This window comes from Papaver somniferum, chromosome 10 (assembly GCF_003573695.1).
Source record: "Papaver somniferum cultivar HN1 chromosome 10, ASM357369v1, whole genome shotgun sequence".
In the NCBI taxonomy this organism is placed as follows: Eukaryota; Viridiplantae; Streptophyta; class Magnoliopsida; order Ranunculales; family Papaveraceae; genus Papaver; species Papaver somniferum.
The window spans coordinates 152,231,518-152,252,825 of NC_039367.1; positions in this window are offsets into that span (position 1 = coordinate 152,231,518).

The window sequence follows — 21,308 nt, forward strand, 5'->3', positions numbered from 1 at the left end:
ATGAGGGTGGAATTTCAACGATTAGAGAACACTTATTTTATGAGATTGGGGCGGCGACATCGAAGAGTGATGTATTTAATCACAAACATTATTCGATTTCACTTCAGTTTTCCTCACAACTGCTACAGTCCAGTTGATCGAACTTATGTAGTCCAGTTTCTCAGCAACTGTTTCGGTCCAGTTTTACTTATAACTGTTATAGTTCAGCTGATCGCAGTTGCTGGAATACAGTTCCATGGCAACTGTCTTCAATCCAGTTTTGATTCAACTGGTGCATTCTAGTCCCACAGACAAATCTAATTGCTGAGTCAAGTCGAGACGCTAAGGCAACTACACTAGTCATGGTCGGTGGAAAACATCAACATAGCCAGTGGACATCCTAATCACCTCATAAACGAAGTCGCAATAACACTTTTAATATGAAACTTATAATATTTACATATTTTCGCATCTTTTCGTGTAATCATTCATATTTTTATTCAATGGGACACCTAAAATGTGGCGACCATTTTCTCACGAGGAGATGCACACATTTCTAATTCCGCGCGCATCTGGAATAGTGGGATTGGCCCCCCGCGCGAATTTTGAGTAGGAGACACCTTCACCTTCATTTTATGCGCGAGCGGGATGCAGCAAGGAAGTGCACCCTTGTGCGAGCATCAATCAGCATGAAAATCGATGTCTTCTAGGGGCGAGTTGTATATCACTCCAATGTGGATGACCATCAAACTACTGTATTTTTGTTCCTAAGCGACTGCTGCACTCAGTTGGATGCAACTGATGCAGTCCGGTTTTGTTCATCAATTATGTAACCAGTTAGATGCGACTGATGCAGTCTGGTTTTATTTATAACTGTTACACTCAGGTTTATAGAACTATTTTAGTCCAGATCCTCAGCAACTGTTGCAGTCTAGCTGATTGAAGCTACTGCAGTCCAGTTATGTTCGCAACTCCTGCAGTCCAGCTGATCGCAGCTGCTGCAGTGCAACTTTACTCATTGCTGCTGCAGTTTAGCTGATCCAAGTTACTGCAGTCCAGCTATGTTTATAGCTCCTGCAGTCCAGCTGATCGCAGCTGCTGTAGTGCAACTTTGCTCGTCGCTGCTGCAGTTCAGCTGATCGAAGCGATAGCAGTCCAGCTATGTTCGCAGCTCCTGCAGTCCGACTGATCGCAGCTGCTACAGTGTAGCTTTGCTCGTATCTCATGCAGTGCAAATGATCGCAGCAGCTGCTGCACATCTTAGCTCACAGCTCATGTAGTCCAGCTGATCGCAGCTGCTGCAGACCAGCTTTGCTTAAAGTTGTTGCAACCCAGTTTTTCTCATTACTGCAGAGGACAGTCTTTGGCGGTCGTCGCAGTCCATTTTACCGCAGTCATTGCATTCCAGTTCTGCAGTAACTATGCGGTCTAGTCTACATCACTTCCACAATCCTGATTCATATAACTATTAACGACATATAAAGATCGATATCATTTTCCAGTAACACAACCAAGACCGTTGGAGGTCCAGCAGCACGTAAAGTGTGTTATTATCCCAACTATTGAAGGATCACACCTTTTCGCTCGCAACTACCGCATCTCAGTCCGTACTTGATAGCAATTTAATTCCAACAACTACTGCTACCCAGTTTGGTCAGAAATTACAGTCAGTCTGCATATTCAAGTTTTTCTTACAACAACAGTCAACACAGATTCCCGCTCAGTTACTTCAAAGATTGCTTGCTTTTACAATAATTTTTACCAGTCAAGTTCTGCACAACTGTTGCAGTTCAGTTTCACGTCAACTACTGCATCCCAGTTTCGATTCAGCCGTTTCAAACCAGTTTTGCATCAACATCCAGTGTCACCATTGACAGTTCGAGTCATCTCTCTCATGCAACCATTGCACTCCAATTTCAGGCACCTGCTCAGCTCCACTATCACGCTTTCATTGCAGACCAATTCGGCCTTCAGTCCAGTTTTTGCATGCAATAATGGTTCGTACTCACTTGCTATCATTCGATCTTCAAATCACAATAAACTCACGTGGGGTATTTCGGTTGTGATTTCTACTATCAAAGGAGGCAACTTGCATTGCTCTTCAGCAATAGTAAATCACTCTTGGGGGCGTCTTGATTATGATTTCTACAAACAACAAAGAAAATCGCTTATTCGCTTCGCCAACAATATATATCACTTTTGAAGGTGAATTTTATTATTGGATATCAATATAAAAGGGAAAACGAACTTCTTAACCCCACAACAAGTTGGAGGTTAAGAGGGGGCAATGTTTGTACCATGAATAAAATTGCCACATATTGGGCAATTTTATTGTTTTGGGCCACTATTCAGCTGCCACCAGCCTACCCACTGAAGTGTCTACCAGCAAGTCCAGTGCTCTGTGAAGTCAACACCCGGTCAATGGTCAAGGTCAACACCCGGTCAATGGTCAAGGTCAACAGTTTGTCAACTGTTGAAGCCAAGTTTCCAGTCGCGCTTCTAACTAGTTTCCAGTTAAGTATTATGCCGCACTGCCAGACAACATCCATCCATACTGCCAGCCCGTTAAGCCAGTCAATCCAGTCTGCCAGCAGAGCGAATTAGTACAGGGAGGCATGCAGGGAAGTTTCATGCAGGATTGATTCCAGGAGACATGCAGGGAAGTTTCATCCAGAATTGATTCCAGTAGGCATGCAAGGAAGTTTCATGCAGAATTGATTCCAGGAGGCATATTCCTAACGGCGTCAGCATATTCCTTACACCGACGGCATCTTCTTGACGACGTCAACATATTATGTCGCTAGCATCACCAAGACGTCATCTCCGGCGACGCTTACAGCAGCAGTTACCGGCAGCCAGACTCGGCGGCTCGACCAGGCGGCCAGACCCGGCGGCTCCACCCGGCGGTAAGCTCCGGCGTCTGACTATCTCCGTCATGCTGGTGAGATCTTGTGCTTCGCGTCATAGGTTACTTCAATGTCCCTTGGTTATTTCCACCCCGCGATATCAAACTTGTGGATTTTTCAAGCCCACCTAGTTGGAACGAGCCAACTCAGCGAGTCCTTGCCGAGTTAAGCTATTGGCTCGGTGGATTTTTCAGCCCCAGTACAGTTGGCTTGAGGATTTTTCGGCCCCATTTCGTGGGCTTAGACACACCCATTTTTAGGCTTGGTCATTGATCTTGTTTCTTTGATATCTCCTTCATATGACGTCCGAATTGGATAATTTTTGGTTTGTCGTGATCGTATTTAAATATCCTACATCACGAAGCTAAAATTTCTACATTTGGAGGAGAATATTTTTGGAGCAACTACATCATCAACACTTTTGGAGCAAGGTGCTAACCGAGCAAAGCTATAAAAAATTGGATCACGTCATTAACATGTTGATACCACATCTTCAACCGGGTGCCACGCCAGCTAACTTCTTTCCGCACAAGTTTCAACATTAGCAACTTGTCGTCATGTCAGTAGAAGCGGCACCACTCCGTCCTCGACAACAATCTATTCAACCCGACTTACTCCACATGCAATTTTGTTTGCTCGATAACTTCTTTATCGTACGTCCGAATTGAGCGAATTTCGGCTCGTTGCAATCACATGTCAATTTCTAACATCATGAGGGTGGAATTTCAACGATTAGAGAACACTTATTTTATGAGATTGGGGCGGAGACATCGAAGAGTGATGTATTTAATCACAAAATGAAGTCATTATTCGATTTCACTTCAGTTTTCCTCACAACTACTACAGTCCAGTTGATCGAACTTATGTAGTCCAGTTTCTCAGCAACTGTTTCGGTCCAGTTTTACTTACAGTTCAGCTGATCGCAGTTGCTAAAATACAGTTCCATGCCAACTGTCTTCAATCCATTTTTGATTCAACTGGTGCATTCTAGTCCCGCAGACAAATCTAGTTGCTGAGTCAAGCCGAGATGCTAAGGAAACTACACTAGTCATGGTCGGTGGAAAACATCAACATAGCCAGTGGACATTCTAATCACCTCATAAACGAAGTCGCAATAACACTTTTAATATGGTACTTATACTATTTACATATTTTCGCATCTTTTCGTATAATCATTCATATTTTTATTCAATGGGACACCTAAAATGTGGCGACCATTTTCTCACGAGGAGATGCACACATTTCTAATTCTGCGCGTATCTGAAATAGTGGGATTGGCCCCCTGCGAATTCTGGGTAGCAGACACTTTCACCTTCATTCCATGCGCTAGCGGGATGCAGCAAGGAAGTGCACCCTTGTGCGAGCATCAAGCAGCATGACAATTGATGTCTTCTGGGGGCGAGTTGCATATCACTCCAATGTGGATGACCATCACTTGGGGGCGAGATATGTAACACCTCATAGTCTAAAGTATATCTTTCAGATCTAGTTATGTAACACTCCACACACTTGGGGGCGAGTTACGTAGCACCTAAATGCGATACAAAATTCAGCTGATGGAAGTCGAAAAAAAGGGAAAACTGAACTTCTTAATCCTACAAAGAGTTACACGATTAAGGGAGACGAGTATACACCCCAATATTTTGACGTAATTATCGCAAAAAGTAGCGTTAATAACTGCTACAGTAAAGTTTATCAGACTAATGTATTTCTGTTCCTGAGCGACTGCTGCACTCAGTTGGACGCAACTGATGCAGTCCAGTTTTGCTCACCAATTCTGTACTCAGTTGGACGCGAATGATGCAGTCTGGCTTTATTTGTAACTGTTACACTCAGGTTTATCGAACTGTTTTAGTCCAGTTCCTCAGCAACTGCTGCAGTCTAGCTGATCGAAGCTACTGCAGTCCAGTTATATTCGCAGCTCCTGCACTCCAACTGATCGCAGTTGTTGCAGTGCAACTTTGCTCATTGCTGCTGCAGTTTAGCTGATCGAAACTACTGTAGTCCAGCTATGTTTGCAGCTCCTGCAGTCCAGCTGATCCCAGCTGATGCAGTGCAACTTTGCTCTTACTGCTGCAGTTCAGCTGATCGAAGCTACTGCAGTCCAGCTATGTTCACATATCCTGCGGTCCAGATGATCGCAGCTGCTGCAGTGCAACTTTGCTCGTCGCTGCTGCAGTTCAGCTGATCGAAGCTACTACAGTCCAACTATGTTCGCAGCTCCTGCAGTCCAGCTGATCGCAGCTGCTGCAGTACAACTTTGCTCGACGCTGTTGCAGTTCAGCTGATCGAAGCGACTGCAGTCCATCATGTTCGCATCTCCTGCTGTCCAGCTGATCGCAGCTGCTGCAGTGCAACTTTGATCGATGTTCTTGTAGTTCAGATGATCGAAGCTATTGCAGTCCGGCTATGTTCGCAGATCTTGCAGTCCAGCTAATCGCAGCTACTGCAGTGTAGATTTGCTCGTCGCTGCTGCAGTCCAGATGATCGAAGCTGCTGCAGCCCAGCTTTGTTCGCAGCTCCTGCAATCCAGCAGATCGGAGCTGCTGCAATGCAGATTCGCTCGTCGCTGTTGCAGTCTAGCTGATCGAAGCTGTTGCAGTCCAGCTCTGTTCGCAGCTCCTAAAGTCCAGCTAATCGCAGCTGCTACAGTGTAGCATTGCTCGTATCTCATGCAGTGCAAATGATCGCAACATCTGTAGTATGTCTTAGCTCACAGCTCATGCAGTCCAGCTGATCACAGCTGTTACAGACCAGCTTTGCTCAAAGCTGTTGCAACCCAGTTTTTCTCATTACTGCAGAGGACAGTCTTTTGCGGCCGTCACAGTCCATTTTACCGCAATCATTGCATTCCAGTTATGTAATAACTATGCGGTCTAATATACATCATTGCCGCAATCCTGATTCGTATAACTATTGACGACATATAAAGATCGATATCATTTTCCAGTAGCACAACCAATACCGTTGGAGGTCTAGGAGCACGTAAAGTCTGTTGTTATCCCAACTATTGAAGGATCACACCCTTTCGCTCGCAACTACCGCAGCTCAGTCCGTACTTGATATCAATTTATTTCTAACAACTACTGCTATCCAGTTTGGTCAGAAATTACAGTCAGCCTGCATATTCAAGTATTCCTTGAAACAACAATCGACACAGATTCCATCTCAGTTACTTCAAATATTGCTCGTTTTTACAATAACTGTTACTAGTCTACTTCTACACAACTGTTGCAGTTCAGTTTCATGTCAACTACTGCATCTCGGTTTCGATTCAGCCGCTGCAAACCAGTTTTGCATCAACATCCGCAGATCATTTTCAACAATGTAATTGTTTCGCATCAGTCACTGCAATCCAGTGTCACCAGTGATTGTTCGAGTCATCTCTCTCTTGCAACCATTGCACTCCAATTTCAGGCACCTGCTCAGCTCCATTATCACGCTTTCGTTGCAGACCAGTTCGGCCTTCAGTCCAGTTTTTTCCTACAATAATGGTTCGTACTCACTTGATATTATTCGATCTTCAAATCACAATAAACTCACGTGGGGGCGTTTCTGTAAGGACCCTTAAGCTCGTCAACGCTATTTGACTGGTCTAGCGATGATCAAGAGAAGATTTAGCCGATAATAACTAGATTAGTTTTTACGGACGTTAATTAATAGAATTTAATCTAACATCGTTCTAGATACGAAATTAATACCATTGTGTAGTAGCATAAAATCTGACTACTACATCCAACAAGATATAATGAACATAAATCATTGAAAATCAAACATGAAAGATAAAGTGCATAAAAGTAAAGATTAACACAAGGATTTTATAGTGGTTAGGCCATTAAAAGTCCTACATCCACTTTGTTTTCACTATTATTAGTGGTGATACACAAAGATCCATGAATGGATGTCCACATGGGACTTGAAACTCCATCCATGGAAGAGGAGGGAGAGCTAGAGTCTAGCTCGTCGAGAGAATGAATAAGAAGGAAGGAACTCCTTTACCCTATATATATCTCCTTCTCATATATAAAGGGGGTGTTATGCATCGAATTACATTTGTGCCCTTAGGGCTGACTAGATAATGACTAGATAGGATAAGGATTACAAAAGGTGGTATTATTGTATAGTTGCTTGTAGTATTATATGGTGCACCCGTCTATATTTTGCGCCACGTGTCGAGTCGATATTTTACCCTCACATTTTGTTCCTTTTATTGGAGGTTCTTCGAAGAATAATCTTCATGAAAATCTTCTTTTGCTGTTGTTTTTGAGGCGAGATGAGTGCTCCAAGTTTTCACTGAAACATAAAATACAAGAGTAAACTTTTTAGTTTATTCGCCTTTTTAGGGTGACGACCCTCTCCGTTTGTTGTACTATTTCCACCATTTGTGCTTTGAATAGCAATCACGAAGTTGCTCCATTATGGCATTCTCCAGATGCGCCTTGGTAAATTTGGTGAATTATCGTGTCTTTCACGAGCTGCATTAATTGGATTTCAGTTAACCCTTAATTCTTTGCGATAAAATCGTTAAACTTTTGCTCCTTTATTTTGGTTCATCTGTGAACGATGGTTAGGATTGGTAGTATTTTACCGTCGATCTCACCAGAACTGTACAACTTAGTAAGCCTGACATGCTTGGCCTCCTTCAAGGGTGATTTTGGCAAGGTGACTTGGTCTTTCAAATTTTGTTTTCTCCTTTTTATTTATCATCTTGCTCCTTGGTGGAGTGTTGTTTTTTCCTTTGCTCATAGTATATAGAGGGGAATTGCCCCTGCGCGCCTAGCTTCTCATCGTAGTCGTCATCGTGGATTTTAATTTATACCATCTGTGCGCTTTAATTATTGACACCATTGTGAAATACTCTTTAGGTCAATTTGTTTATTAACCTCTTTTATCAAGTGTATGTCTTCCGTTTCTGCTGGGACATCGTAAGTCCAGCTTCGTGGTGGTCCACCATTTGTTTGCTGCGAGTTTATGAGTTCCACATCTTTTGTTGTAATGTGGTCATTGCATAGAAATTCTCATAAAAATGTGGTAATGAATTTAATCATCACTCGTCGTTGTGGGGTGACGACGCTCTTCCTTTGTTGCTCCATTTTCTGGCACTACTGTTGATGAAGGAACTGTGTAGGGGAATACGATTTTCTCTTTTTTAGTATGCATACTTTCCCCTATTCTCATAATCAGTTACGAGGCATAGGTGTTGCCCCTGCTGTATTCAATCATCATGTTATTTCGCCTTTGAGTTTGTTTCTTAGCTTTATTGGACTAGTAGTTGGTGATTAATTCCAGCTTACTGATATAATTAATGAGATTAATGTTTTCCAAGCTCCCTTAGGGCCTCCATGCTGCTTCCATACACCATTGTGAAGGGTTGGTTAGGATGGAGATCGTGCTCCTCCATTTGTTTTATGGTTGGGGTGGACCTCGTGTGCTGCTATTTGTATAATAGCTTAGAAATGGGTCTGCCTCGCTTGGCTTTTGATTATCTCTGCCTTCTGAGAGAGTTTGTGTTTCTATTGTTAACTTCTTGCTCCTAGGAAAATTGTATTTTACGCCGTCGGTTCCGTTTGGCTTCGTTTGCTCGGATCGCCTTTGCTTTTGCTGGCCTTCAGCTGGTTTTTGGTACAAACTGGAAAATGTATTTTTCACATCAGTTCATCTGCCTTATCGTCGTTAATGGATAAATGTGTATTGGGTTCATTTGCCCCTTGGACTTGTTCCTTGCCTTCTTGTGAGGGTTGCATAATGGTAGAATCGTTGGAACGTCTTTCTCGCCTTTTTGCGGTTTGGAAATGAAATTCTTCTTTTTTATTTGGGATTTTAGGACGAATTTTCATCTCCTGGACATCGTTACTACGTGGTGTCGTTGTCTAGGTGCCATTTTTCTAAATGCATGTGCCCCTTCCTATGTCTTGGGTTCCAAGTACTCCCCTTGGATTGTTGGGCTGCATTGGATTGCGCCAGAATTTCTACTTCGTATTATAGTTGGTTTACCACCGTGTGCCATTGGCCCTTCTGATAACTTGGTATCATACTGTGATCCACCTTTAACCATCGTAGTGGTCTTCGTGATGAGTTGTTGGCAAAAAGGTGGAGCTGATGCTTCACGAGCTTAGCTCGTCTTTATGCCTGTTAATATATTATTTTATGGTTGTGGGGAGACTCCATTCGACCATCGTCTTGCTAAGATACTATCTTATTAGCACTTCTGACTCTGAGTGTTTTCACCACGTTGATGGTCACTATTTGTAATAATTCTCCAATAGCGTCGTCGGGATGAAGTATTTTCATTCTTGTGCCTGTGTTGCTTTAAGTGTTGATAACGATGGAATGATGCTCCATTTTGGATTTCGTCTTCTTGGCCATGGGACTAATATTTATGAAGTCCGATGTCTCACCATTTTTGGTTATGCTTTTCGTAAGCCCTCGAGCATGGTCCGAGGTGATGGCTAAAGGTGTAATTTTCTTTGATACGTCGTCGTTTATCGTCCGAGACGATAATATTCAGTAAGTAATTTTTTGTAAATACTTGTTGAACGTCTCATCTTGGAGACTTTTTGAGTAAGTCCTCGTGCTCCTTCCGAGGCAGTATCTTACTAACATTATTGACTTTAGCTTGTGATGCTCTTATTTTGGTGGTTCTGGGGTAATTTTTGTGCATGCTGTCGATCCAACCATGGGTGACAAGGCCAAGGAGTGATCAGTTCCTTAATTGGACAGGCATCTCTTATGGTGTTGGATTTGGAGTATGACAAATTTCCCTACTCGCCTTCATTTTATGCCTTCTTGGGCTTGGTTTTTAATAGTGTCCTGTTTAGGTTACACTTGCCCCTAGGTCACTGGTTTGTCGACCATTGTGCGTAGAGCAATACCTCAGTTGGGTGATTCATGCCTTAGCCAGAGACAAGTACCCAAATTCTGAATATCTCATGTTATGGCAGGACATCATCCGATTACATGATGGTGATGCCATTACCTTAGATTTGTTTCCGTGTTAGGTAGCGTAGGGTGTCCCCCGCTTCTTTCGTTATAGAATGGAAGGTATGACTAGCACCGTGCCATGATATTGATGGGATTTTAGAAGAGTACTGTTTGGAATGCAATGCAAACAGAAAAAAGCAAATATATAAAAAAAACAAAAATAAATCCTAAGTACGAAAAAATTCAAAAGAAAAATTAAAACAAACAAAAAGAAAATGTGCAAAAGAAATGTTTATATTATTGTTCCGAATGGAATATCATTCACGGCATGTAGCCTTTTCTAGTTCGACTTCATGGCCTCTTATAGAGATTTGTATACTCCATTTTTAATGGTATGAGTATCCTGCGAATTACAGCATACTTGATGGTCTTGACGGAACGTATCCTCTCAATTTTGTCATTCTCGTTAGAATGATAAGGTACTCCCCTGTCTCATCCTGGAGATGTTTGTTGTTGCTTTCGGTAACCTTCTTAGTAATATTTTTCTTTCAGAGGATTGTATGGTAGATCTCATCTGGCTCCCCTATTTTACACGTCATGGTGGCTTAAATTGCAGGTGTCGGGCACGTCTGGCTTCTTCGAGGCTTGCTTTCTCCGGCACCAAATTCTTTTTTGCGTCTTTGTATACTGACTAATGATCGTCAATATCAGCTCTTTTGCTGATGGTGAGAGTTACTTCATGATTTGGCCTTCTCGTGGGGACGCCTTGGATTACTGAGCAATGTAGCTCTAGGCATGATTTCATGGGTGAGTTTCACCTTAATTTATTGGACTTCGCCTCTAGCAGCAGGATTGTGCGTCATGGGAGTCATAATTCATTATGGAGCTGGATCGTTATGCTAACGATCGCTTCGTCTTGTTAAACTAATCAGTGTATAGGGTTCTTCGTTATGAGATGCTCTTGTACATAACTAATTGTACCGTCTTGACTTTTCATTTTGTCGTGAATGCGATGAAAGTGAGATAAGAAATTTAAGCTCCAACCACCATTGTAGGGTGACGACCCTCTTCGCTCATAGCGGTTTTGGGAGTGATATCTGTTACTACAGAATTTTCACTTCGAGTTATGATTTTAATTTTTTGAGAGTAGCATTTCTTCGATACCCCATTCGTGGGTTGTTGTTGGTGCAACAAATAGTATGGAGGGTGGTTACCATTTCTTATGTATGGATAATGGTTCCTTTAATTTTCGTCATCGGAAGGGAGTGGTCGTCCTTCATAGACTCCTGATTTCATCTTGGTATGGGTGACGTTTATTTGTGCCAGAGTGTTTATAGTCCTTCATGGATTTCGGTTAAGGACTCGGATTTCATCACCGTTTCCTTCTTTCCCGCCTTAGGAACACGTAACCTACGCGAACCTAAGCTTAAAATACTGACTAGAACGAGACCGATAGGGTAACGAGCTTAATAGAAAAGTCATTCGAAAAATATTGGTTACTCTTTTAAACATACTTCGAAGTTCATGATGGTTTTTGTGAGTTGAATGCGTGACTGCGCCGCCTTGTAATACCGGTGAGTCCTTGGGTATCAAAGCTCAACCGAGCTTCCCTCGCCTCTATTCAACTTACTTTGACTCGGATTGATTCCAGAGGGGTTTGCTTAAATTGTAACGAATTTCCTTTTGAAGGATTAAAAGCTGGTCTAGAAACAATGTAAGTGGAGCCATCATGCTTTTTGTTTGCTAGATAAAATAAGCTTGTTGTGGTCGAGTCATCCTTCTTTGTGTTTGTTTGTAATTCCCTTGTAGTTAGGATGTCGAACTGGTATTACAATAGCCCAAATAACGAATATAAGCTTGATTTTCAAAATGGACATTACTTTGACCATAGTGTGGATAGTGGTTGGGAACGCCAATCTTTTGAAGGTTATGCTCCATACCATGGTGAGCCCAATTACTATCCACACGCCAACCGGTCATATGAGCAAAATTCCTCTCTACTAGAGTCAACTCGTAAGTTAGCTGAGTCGACACGTAAGTTAGCAGAAATGAATAACTTAGTTATGGACTAAAGCAATGAAACGAGTGAAATTTCTTTCCTAGATTTAATCAGGAAGTCATGTGAGTCGACTCAAACACTTTTGTTAGAGGCCCAGAACAGAACTACTCGAAATAATCTTAATTTCCAATATAGTGTTTCCAATAGTACTTTTGAAAATGAGGATAGTTATTTGCATAATCAAGATGAAGAGGTTACAATTGGTAACACTACTTTTTTAGATGAGGTTCGATCATTTTCATGTTATTATAATGATTATGATGAGGACAGTGTTGATGAAGAATCAGACACATATAGGCATAGTGATCAGGAATTTGTTACTCCAATTGAGTTGTATAATGATAATATTATTTCTAGTTCAAATCCAAATAATTTTAATAATTATTCACATATTCAAAAGGACGAGGATTTGACTAGAGATACCACCGTTTTAGACGATGTAGTAGTCCCTTATGATTACGAAGCCGATGATAGTTTTGAGGAACGAGTTTCTTTTGAGAATAGTGTTTTAGAGTCTAGCGATTTAGAAACATTAGTCTTAGACAAAGAATACAAGCTTGTAGAGAGTTAAAATATGAGTGAGGATGTACCTCCCGATTATAACTTAGAAGAATCAATTGACCATTTTCAGGAATCTAATGACCTAGAAATTAGGGAAATTGTGACCAGTCTATCTAGAGACACTGAACACTCTAAGTTTGGGGGTGATTATCATTCTTCATTTACTTCACCTTTGACTCTTGTAGAGATCCCTTACTTGGGACCTGATATATGTGCCTCAACCATTGTGCCAGATTACCTTCATACTAGCTCTCCAGAACCTAGTGATGTCCATAAGGAAGTTCAGTTATTAGAAACCCATCCTAGTGATGTGGTTAACCCAGGCTATGATACCAAGATTGACTTTGTTTTCCTACCAAATATTTTTCAACCAAATGTGCGAACATATGAGTTAAAGATGTGTCAGATATTGAGTTTTGAGACTAAACCTAATTACTTTAGGATATTAGGGTCGACACATTTGCTTAAGGAAGACCAGCACGTTCATTATGGTCAGCTGTGTAAGTCAAATTTGATTGACTTAGAGGATCCTTCTGGTTACTTTTATGTGCTTCTAAATTCTTAGTTGAGTATTTCCAGACTCTACAACCTGACCTTCAGGATCCTGCCTTTGAGGAAGTCCACCCGATGAAAACCTTTTATCTAGACCCAGTTATAGAACCTGAACCTGAACCACAACTAGATATTGTTTTCTTAAAGTTAAATAATGGTATGTTCGGTATCTTCATGGTCTGTTGTGATTATCTCTTCTTTTGGGTAACACTTTTTGATTCAGATGACCCGCAATTATTCCGGATGTTGCTATATGATTCTTCATGGTGACTAATCCTTGCTTAGTCTGGCTGAAGATTTAAACTTAGCACTTCTTGGGAGGTAACCCAATATGCATGCGACACGGTAATATCTTTCCTTATCTCTTTTGCTTCAATTGATAACAGTTTCTTCTTGTTCATGCTTTTAATTTCATCTTTAGAACATTGGGGACAATGTTAGATTTAAGTTTGGGGGTGTGGGAGAAACTTCTTAGTTTCAATAAATAAACTATAAAGACTAGATATTTATGCTTATTAAGGTTGGCACTAACTAATCTAAGTGGATGGGAACATCTTGGTTGTAGGAGTTGAGGAACCAATCTGATTAGATGGAAACATCTAGAAGAGTCTATTTATAAAAGCACATATCTCAGGTGTTAGAACAGAAAACATGGTAGTTTCGCCATATCCTCGTGATGGAAACATCGAAAGAATCCTGATCACTTCCTTATTTTTCTTTTTACCATTGCTAGGGTGAAATAGGGTGACTGAGATACAAAAAAAAAAAAAAAAGACCAAACCACCAGACCAACCGGAATAAATACAATAAAGTCGACCACTGGTACCCTTGTATATGCCAGCTAAGTTGACCTAGAGTTAGGATTATCGACCACTGATTCCCTTGTATATGTCAGTGTGTTGATATTAGTCCAGACCAGTATATCAGTCCATTAGGATAGGTTCACCTTAGTCAACATCATCTACGTTTTTTTCTCTACATCCATCTTCTTAATCTATCCATGTGATTGGTTGACTCCGGTTTATGATGTCCAGAAACTATCTGAGCAGAGCTCTGTCACTTTATATGAATTTTAGTATGCTTGAGTGCAAACTCCTATACAGCAAATGGAATTTCGCATCAGGGTACTTCCTCTTGTAGTCAATGAGAGTATGCCAACCAAGAAGATTATTTAGTGTCGTCCAAGGTTCTGTGTAGATAGCTAGGGTCTGGAGTAAAGGTTTTGTGGGTACACCTATGGTAAACCCTCCCGAGATTAACTCGGTTTTATTTATTAGTTTTGCTCGAGGACTAGCAAATAATAAGTTTGGGGGTATTTGATAAACACATTTTTGTGTCTAAGTTGTCCTCAATTGTTTGTATTATTGGTACTTGATTTCGTACTTATTATGGTGTTTTATGTGTTTGTAGGTATTTTTGGAAAATAAACTTTGGTGGAAAAAATCGGCTCAAAAAGTTGTCTAAAGCACCCGGAGGACACATGTTATTCAGACTCGTACTATTGGTTAAGGGGCACCTTAATTACTAAGGGACACCTTCTTAACTATTTACACCCCAGAGCATCACCTGTTAGTCGCACCCCCAGTTTGGTTACGGGATACCCTTTCTTCTTCATTTGAATTATGAAAACCGGCGGGAAAAACCAACCTTCAGCTGCCGAAATTAGGGTTGCGATTTGAGCTCGTTTCAGTGAGACTAAACGGATGAATTTGATTGGATTCGTTCATATGGGCTTAACAAACGTGGTGTAATATTCAAAATAAACCATTTGGACCAGATAATCGGCGAGAAGGAACAGAGTTGCGTGTTCACGAGAAACATATTCTGGATTTGGTTTGGAAAGTTTCTGGTAAAATTCGATCGAAGTTTTAGCTTGGTTTAGGCCTGTTAATCGCAAACAGGGATGGTAATCCTCTTAGACTCGTCAAAGTACGGTTGTATCACCGATTGGAAAAAAACAGAGCATCGTATATCCCCATGAGTTATTCTCGGGATTTTCTTTATTCTTGGAAAGATTGCACGAGGTCAGAGCATGTATATCCTATTTTATGACGCGTATGAGTCTGTTAAGAGTATGTTGGATAGATACAGACGTGTGAGAATCTCTAAAAAGGTAAGAAATCTCGTGACTGGGAGTGAAGAATATTATCGAGTAATGAAGATTACTCGGAGTTATTGGCGAGTATTTTTGATTCTTGAGAGTATATAAAGGGTGCTGAGGGTTATGAGAGGGAATGGAGAGAATTGGGAGCAGTTTAGGACATTAGAGAAGCCGAAAAAATAAGAGTTGCAGAGGTTAGTTTGTTGCTGGTGAAGAACAAACGAAGAACATAAAACACACATTTTGCTGCAGTTTAGAACAGTCGTAATTGTTACAGTGCCTACGACATCTAGCTTTTATCGTTCTCTGTAACTATTGAGTTTGTAACAAATATAAGTGTTACAAACCCGGTTTTTATTATTTCATCTCCATTTTCATCTTCGTAAACACCCTTTGAGCAATAAAAATGAATTTTGAGCGTGTTTTCAATATGCGGAGCTAGAACCCATCACTGGGACGACGGAGGAAGCTGTATTTCATCCTTGGGGTAATTTAATAAATTCCTTATTTACTTTTTGCACAAATTTTAGATGATTTATGATTTCTATTAATCAATTGTTATCTTGTTAGATAGTGTATGCTTAGTCTTAGATGCTTTAGATACACTATGCTTGTAATTTACAATTGATGTTTTACGAAATCTACTTTGGCAAAGAATAGAGTTATTGTTTCTTTTGTTTTGAGCTATAAATGTCTAGGATTAATTTATGAACCCCATGAACATGAAAAGCAGTGGAATCCCGAGTCCCGGTCTCTCTTCATCCTGTGACAAAATTTTTATATATATTTTTCTTTGATTTTGGTTTATTAATTCTTAGAAACAATCCAAGAAAGTCCGAGTGAAGGACAACCTTTCTTACCACTATCTACAATTCGATCAATTTTTGGCGCCGCCGACTCGGATTTGTTTATAGATTTTTTTTTAGGTTTTATTTAATTTATCCTTTTTTACGCGTTTTGGTATTTTTGTTTGCTTTCAGATTTGGAGCTAAGTTTAATAAAAAGAGAAAGTGTTGAAAAGAAAGGCAAAGTCCAAAAAAGAAAGAAAAGAGAAATCTAAAAGGTGTGCAGAAGAAGATTTTGTAAATAATTTTATTTTATTTTATTAGAAACAGTAATTAGCGTTATATTTTTGTAATATTTTTTTTTGGACCTTTTTTTTCTTTTTGGACATTGGACTTTATTCTAATTTTAAAAACCATACGGAAGGGTAGTTTTAAATAAACTGTTTGTAGAGAAGGACGGCGATTACGATGTCGCCTCGGCCCCTCGGGTTCGTACATGACATAGGAGTCGTGGCCCGAGTTGACTTCAACGGTTCATCCCCCGTCTGGAACGGGAGGTAAGAATTTTAAACACCCGCGAATCCCCTGTCAGCGGGTTTACTTGATGATTTTGTATGCATATATGTTGAGGACATGAAATAGGATTTAATTTTCTAGTAAAGGGCAAGGCCTGGCCAAATCAAGATAAGGACTCGGATTTCATCATCGTTTCCTTCTTGCCCGCCTTAGGAACACGTAACCTACGCGAACCTAAGCTTAAAATACTGACTAGTTAGAGACCGATAGGGTAACGAGCTTAATAGGAAATTCATTCGAAAAATATTGGTTACTGTTTTAAACATACTTCGAAGTTCATGATGGTTTCTGTGAGTTGAATGCGTGACTGCGCCGTCTTGTAATACCGGTGAGGCCTTGGGTATCAAAGCTCTACCGAGCTTCCCTCGCCTTTATTCAACTTACTTTGACTCGGATTGATTCCAGATGGGTTTGCTTAAATTGTAACGAATTCCCTTTCGAAGGATTAGAAGCTGGTCTAGAAACAATCTAAGTGGAGCCATCATGCTTTTTGTTTGCTAGATAAAATAGGCTTGTTGTGGTCGACTTAGCCTTCTTTGTGTTTGTTTAGAATTCCCTTGCAGTTAGGATGTCGAACTGGTATTACAATAGCCCATATTACGAATATAAGATTTATTTTCAAAATGGACATTACTTTGACCATAGTGTGGATAGTGGTTGGGAACTCCAATCTTTTGAAGGTTATGGTCCATACTATGGTGAGCCCAATTACTATACACACGCCAATCTTGTTAGATAGTGTATGCTTAGTCTTAGATGCTTTAGATACACCATGCTTGTAATTTACAATTGATGTTTTACGAAATCTACTTTGGCAAAGAATAGAGTTATTGTTTCTTTTGTATTGAGCTATAAATGTCTAGGATTAATTTATCAAACCCCATGAACATGAAAAACAGTGGAATCCCGAGTCCCGGTCTATTTTCATCCTGTGACAAAATTTTTATATATATTTTTCTTTATTAATTCTTAAAAACAATCTCATTAAGTCCGAGTGAACGACAACCTTTCTTACCACTATCTAAAATTCGATCAATTTTTGGCGCCAAAGGCACCCGGAGGACACATGTTTAAATGATTTATGATTTCTATTAATCAATTATTATCTTGTTAGATAGTGTATGCTTAGTCTTAGATGCTTTAGATACACTATGCCTGTAATTTATAATTGGTGTTTTACGAAATCTACTTTGGCAAAGATTTGAGTTATTGTTTCTTTTGTTTTGAGTTATAAATGTCTAGGATTAATTTATGAACCCCATGAACATGAAATGCAGTGGAATCCCGAGTCCCGGTATCTCTTCATCCTGTGACAAAATTTGTATATATATTTTTCTTTTATTTTGGTTTATTAATTCTTAAAAACAATCTCATTAAGTCCGAGTGAACAACCTTTCTTACCACTATCTAAAATTCGATCACCATGCCTGCACGAGATCGGGTGATCTCCTATTCGTCGTTTGACTTTGAACTCCAGGAGATGACTTGTTTTGTCATTGGGCTTGTGCTTTCATGAGATTTGGTGATCACATGTATTGCTTTAGGAATTCACCTTCACGAGATCGGATGATCTCTTCCTCCATTAGGTTCGTGCCTTCACGAGATCGGGTGACCTCTTTCTCCATTGGAGTTTTTTCATTACGAGATGACTCGTTTTGTTATAGGGATTATTCCTTCAGGAGATCCTATAATATCTCTCGCCGTGTTTCATCATCGGGCTTATGGTATTTAGCAATAACAGATGAGCTCTTTGGCCATCTTTGGTGTTTTTCCTTTATGAGATCGGATGATCTCACTGTCCACCAAAATAATGCCTTTACGAGATTGAGTAACTCCTTTACTCATCGTGGTGCTTCCTTCATGGGATCGGATGATCTCATTTATCTCCTTTGGTATTTTCACTTCACGAGATCGGATGATCTCTTTCGCCGTAAGAACTATTTTAATGAGATCACATGATCTCTTTGGTCATCATGTCTTTACGAGATCGGATGATCTCTTTCACCTTTATGTTTATGCCTTAACTAGACCGGATGATCTCTTTCACACCGTCGTGATTTCAAAACTATCAGCACGAGCTGAGTTCTTCTTAGCTCCGTTGGAGCTCTCTGTGGATGAAATTTGATTCTCCTTCGACCATGACAACAGAAGATGGTGATTAAATCCATACAACTATTTCTCCGATCATGGTAGCTCATTCATTGGCATAATTTATTTTTTGCTTTGTTTTTGAAAGATTTTTTCTTGAAAACCCTTAGATCTGTAGACTTAACATCAACTGATGTCTTGAAACATCGGAGAGAAAAACAATAATTACGTTTTTCGCCCTTAGGCTAACAATTCTTCCCAGCCCTTTCGTGGAGGAGATCGCTTAAGTGCCGAAGTGTTTGGAACTTCACTTTCACCGCGATCTTCTACTCTCTTGAGCATCTTGAGGAAGATACAGGAGATCTTAAAAGAACATAAAAATTAAATAAAAACAACTGAAAAAAGTGTAGAGTATAAGGGTCTTCAGAACTCCACTGATCGTGTAGATCATGTTGAGCCCGAGATCTACTCATGAACTTCGATAGAATTCTACACAGTGGTATGAAATCCACTTCTCTCATGGAGATTATGAAAACAATATAGAGATGTTGTTAGGAAGGTAGATTACATCTTCATACCTCCCTGTTTCTAGCGCCAAAATGTAGTAGCATAAAATATGACTACTACATCCAACAAGATCTAATGAACATAAATCATTGAAAATCAAACATGAAAGATAAAGTGAATAAAAGTAAAGATTAACACAAGGATTTTATAGTGGTTCGTCCATTAAAAGACCTACATCCACTTTGTTTTCACTATTATTGGTGGTGACACACAAAGATCCATGAATTGAGGTCCTCATGGGACTTGAAACTCCATCCATGGAAGAGGAGGGCGAGCTAGAGTCTATCTCGTAGAGAGAATGAAGAAGAAGGAAGGAACCCCTTTACCCTATATCTCCTTCTCTTATATGGTGGGAGGGGGGTATTGTGCATCGAATTACGTACATTTGTGCCCTTAAGGCTGACTAGATATGATAAGGATTACAAAAGGTGGTATTATTGTGTAGTTGCTTGTAGTATTATATGGTGCACCCGTCTAGATGTTGCGCCACGTGTCGAGTCGATATTTCACCCTCACATTTTTCTCCTTTTCTTGGAGGTTCTTCGAAGAACAATCTTCATGAAAATCTTCTTTTGGTGTTGTTTTTGAGGCGAGATGAGTGCTCCTAGTTTCATTGAAACATAAAATACAAAAGTAAACTTTTTAGTTTATTCGCCTTTTTAGGGTGACGACCCTCTCCGTTTGTTGTACTATTTCCACCATTTGTGCTTTGAATAGAAATCGCGAAGTTGCTCCTTCGTCGTGCTCCATTATGGAATTCTCCAGATGCGTCTTCGTAAATTTTGTGAATGATCGTGTCTTTCACGAGCTGCATTAATTGGATTTCAGTTAACCCTTAATGCTCTGCGATATAATCGTTAAGCTTTTGCTCCTTTATTTTGGTTCATCTGTGAACGATGGTTAGGATTGGTGGTATTTTACCGTCGATCTCACCAGGACTGTACAACTTAGTAAGCCTGACATGCTTGGACTCCTTCAAGGGTGATTTTGGCAAGGTGACTTGGTCTTTCAAATTTTGTTTTCTCCTTTTTATTTATCATCTTGCTCCTTGGTGGAGTGTTGTTTTCTCCTTTGCTCATAGTGTGTAGAGGAGAATTGCCCCTGCGCGCCTAGCTTCTCATCATAGTCGTCATCGTGGATTTTAATTTATACCAGTTGTGCGCTTTAATTATCCTCTTTAGGTCAATTTGTTTATTAACCTCTTTTATCAAGTGTATGTCTTCCGTTTCTGCTGGGACATCGTAAGTCCAGCTTCGTGGTTTATAGGCTCGAAAAACCCACAATAAAATATTGCAAGTGCACAGTGTTTAACTAGTAGAACAATGGCAAGTACAGTTCGTTCCCACGAGGAGTGTGAAATACTCTACCAACTAATACCAAAAACTAAGTAATCGTAATATGATGTTTTTGAGAGTTTTCAGAAATTCGGACAAAATGAAATACTAAATAACAAAGACGTAACAAAAATGAGAAAGGGTTGTTAGGGTTTTCTATTTCAAGCAATTCAATCATATAAAACTCTACTAATCTATATTTATCACTCAAGACAAATTTCGAAATCAATCTCATGTCCCGGAAGATGTTATATTAAATTCTATAATATAGTTTCTCCGTTGTAACTTCCTTCGCTTCGAATGTAGCGATTTTAAAGCATTACCTATCTATCCTTGCATACCTCGTCTAGGAATTTAACCGAAGCACGAAATATCAATTCAAAAGCATAAATAATCTAGAAAATCACATGAACGATAAAACACCAAGCTATATGAAGAGAAATCACTAATCAATGAATCATTATTATAAATATTATCGTAGAATTTATGAAACTAAATTGGCTTCTATCTAAGCCCTAATATGGATTAGCTAGCCATGGCTTTCTCCAAAAACCATAAAACAAATTGAAATCAAAATTAGCTAAATCAAAATAATTGAAAAATGGGCAATGAAACTTCTCAAACCCTAGCTCCTCTTCACGGCTCTCCGCCGCGCCTCCTTCCTGGTTTTGGCTTGTTTCCGCAACCTCCTTCAGCCTCTGTCCCCGGGCTGTCGGCCTCCTTCCTCTCCTCCTTTTTCTGTTTCTTCTCATTCCTTTATAATTAGTGCTGCGAACAAGTCCCACTAAGACTTAGTAGAATTACCTAGGCCCAGTCCATCACGGTCCATCTAGCCTCAGGTCCAACATCTCCACATTAGAGTCGATATTCAGAGACTCC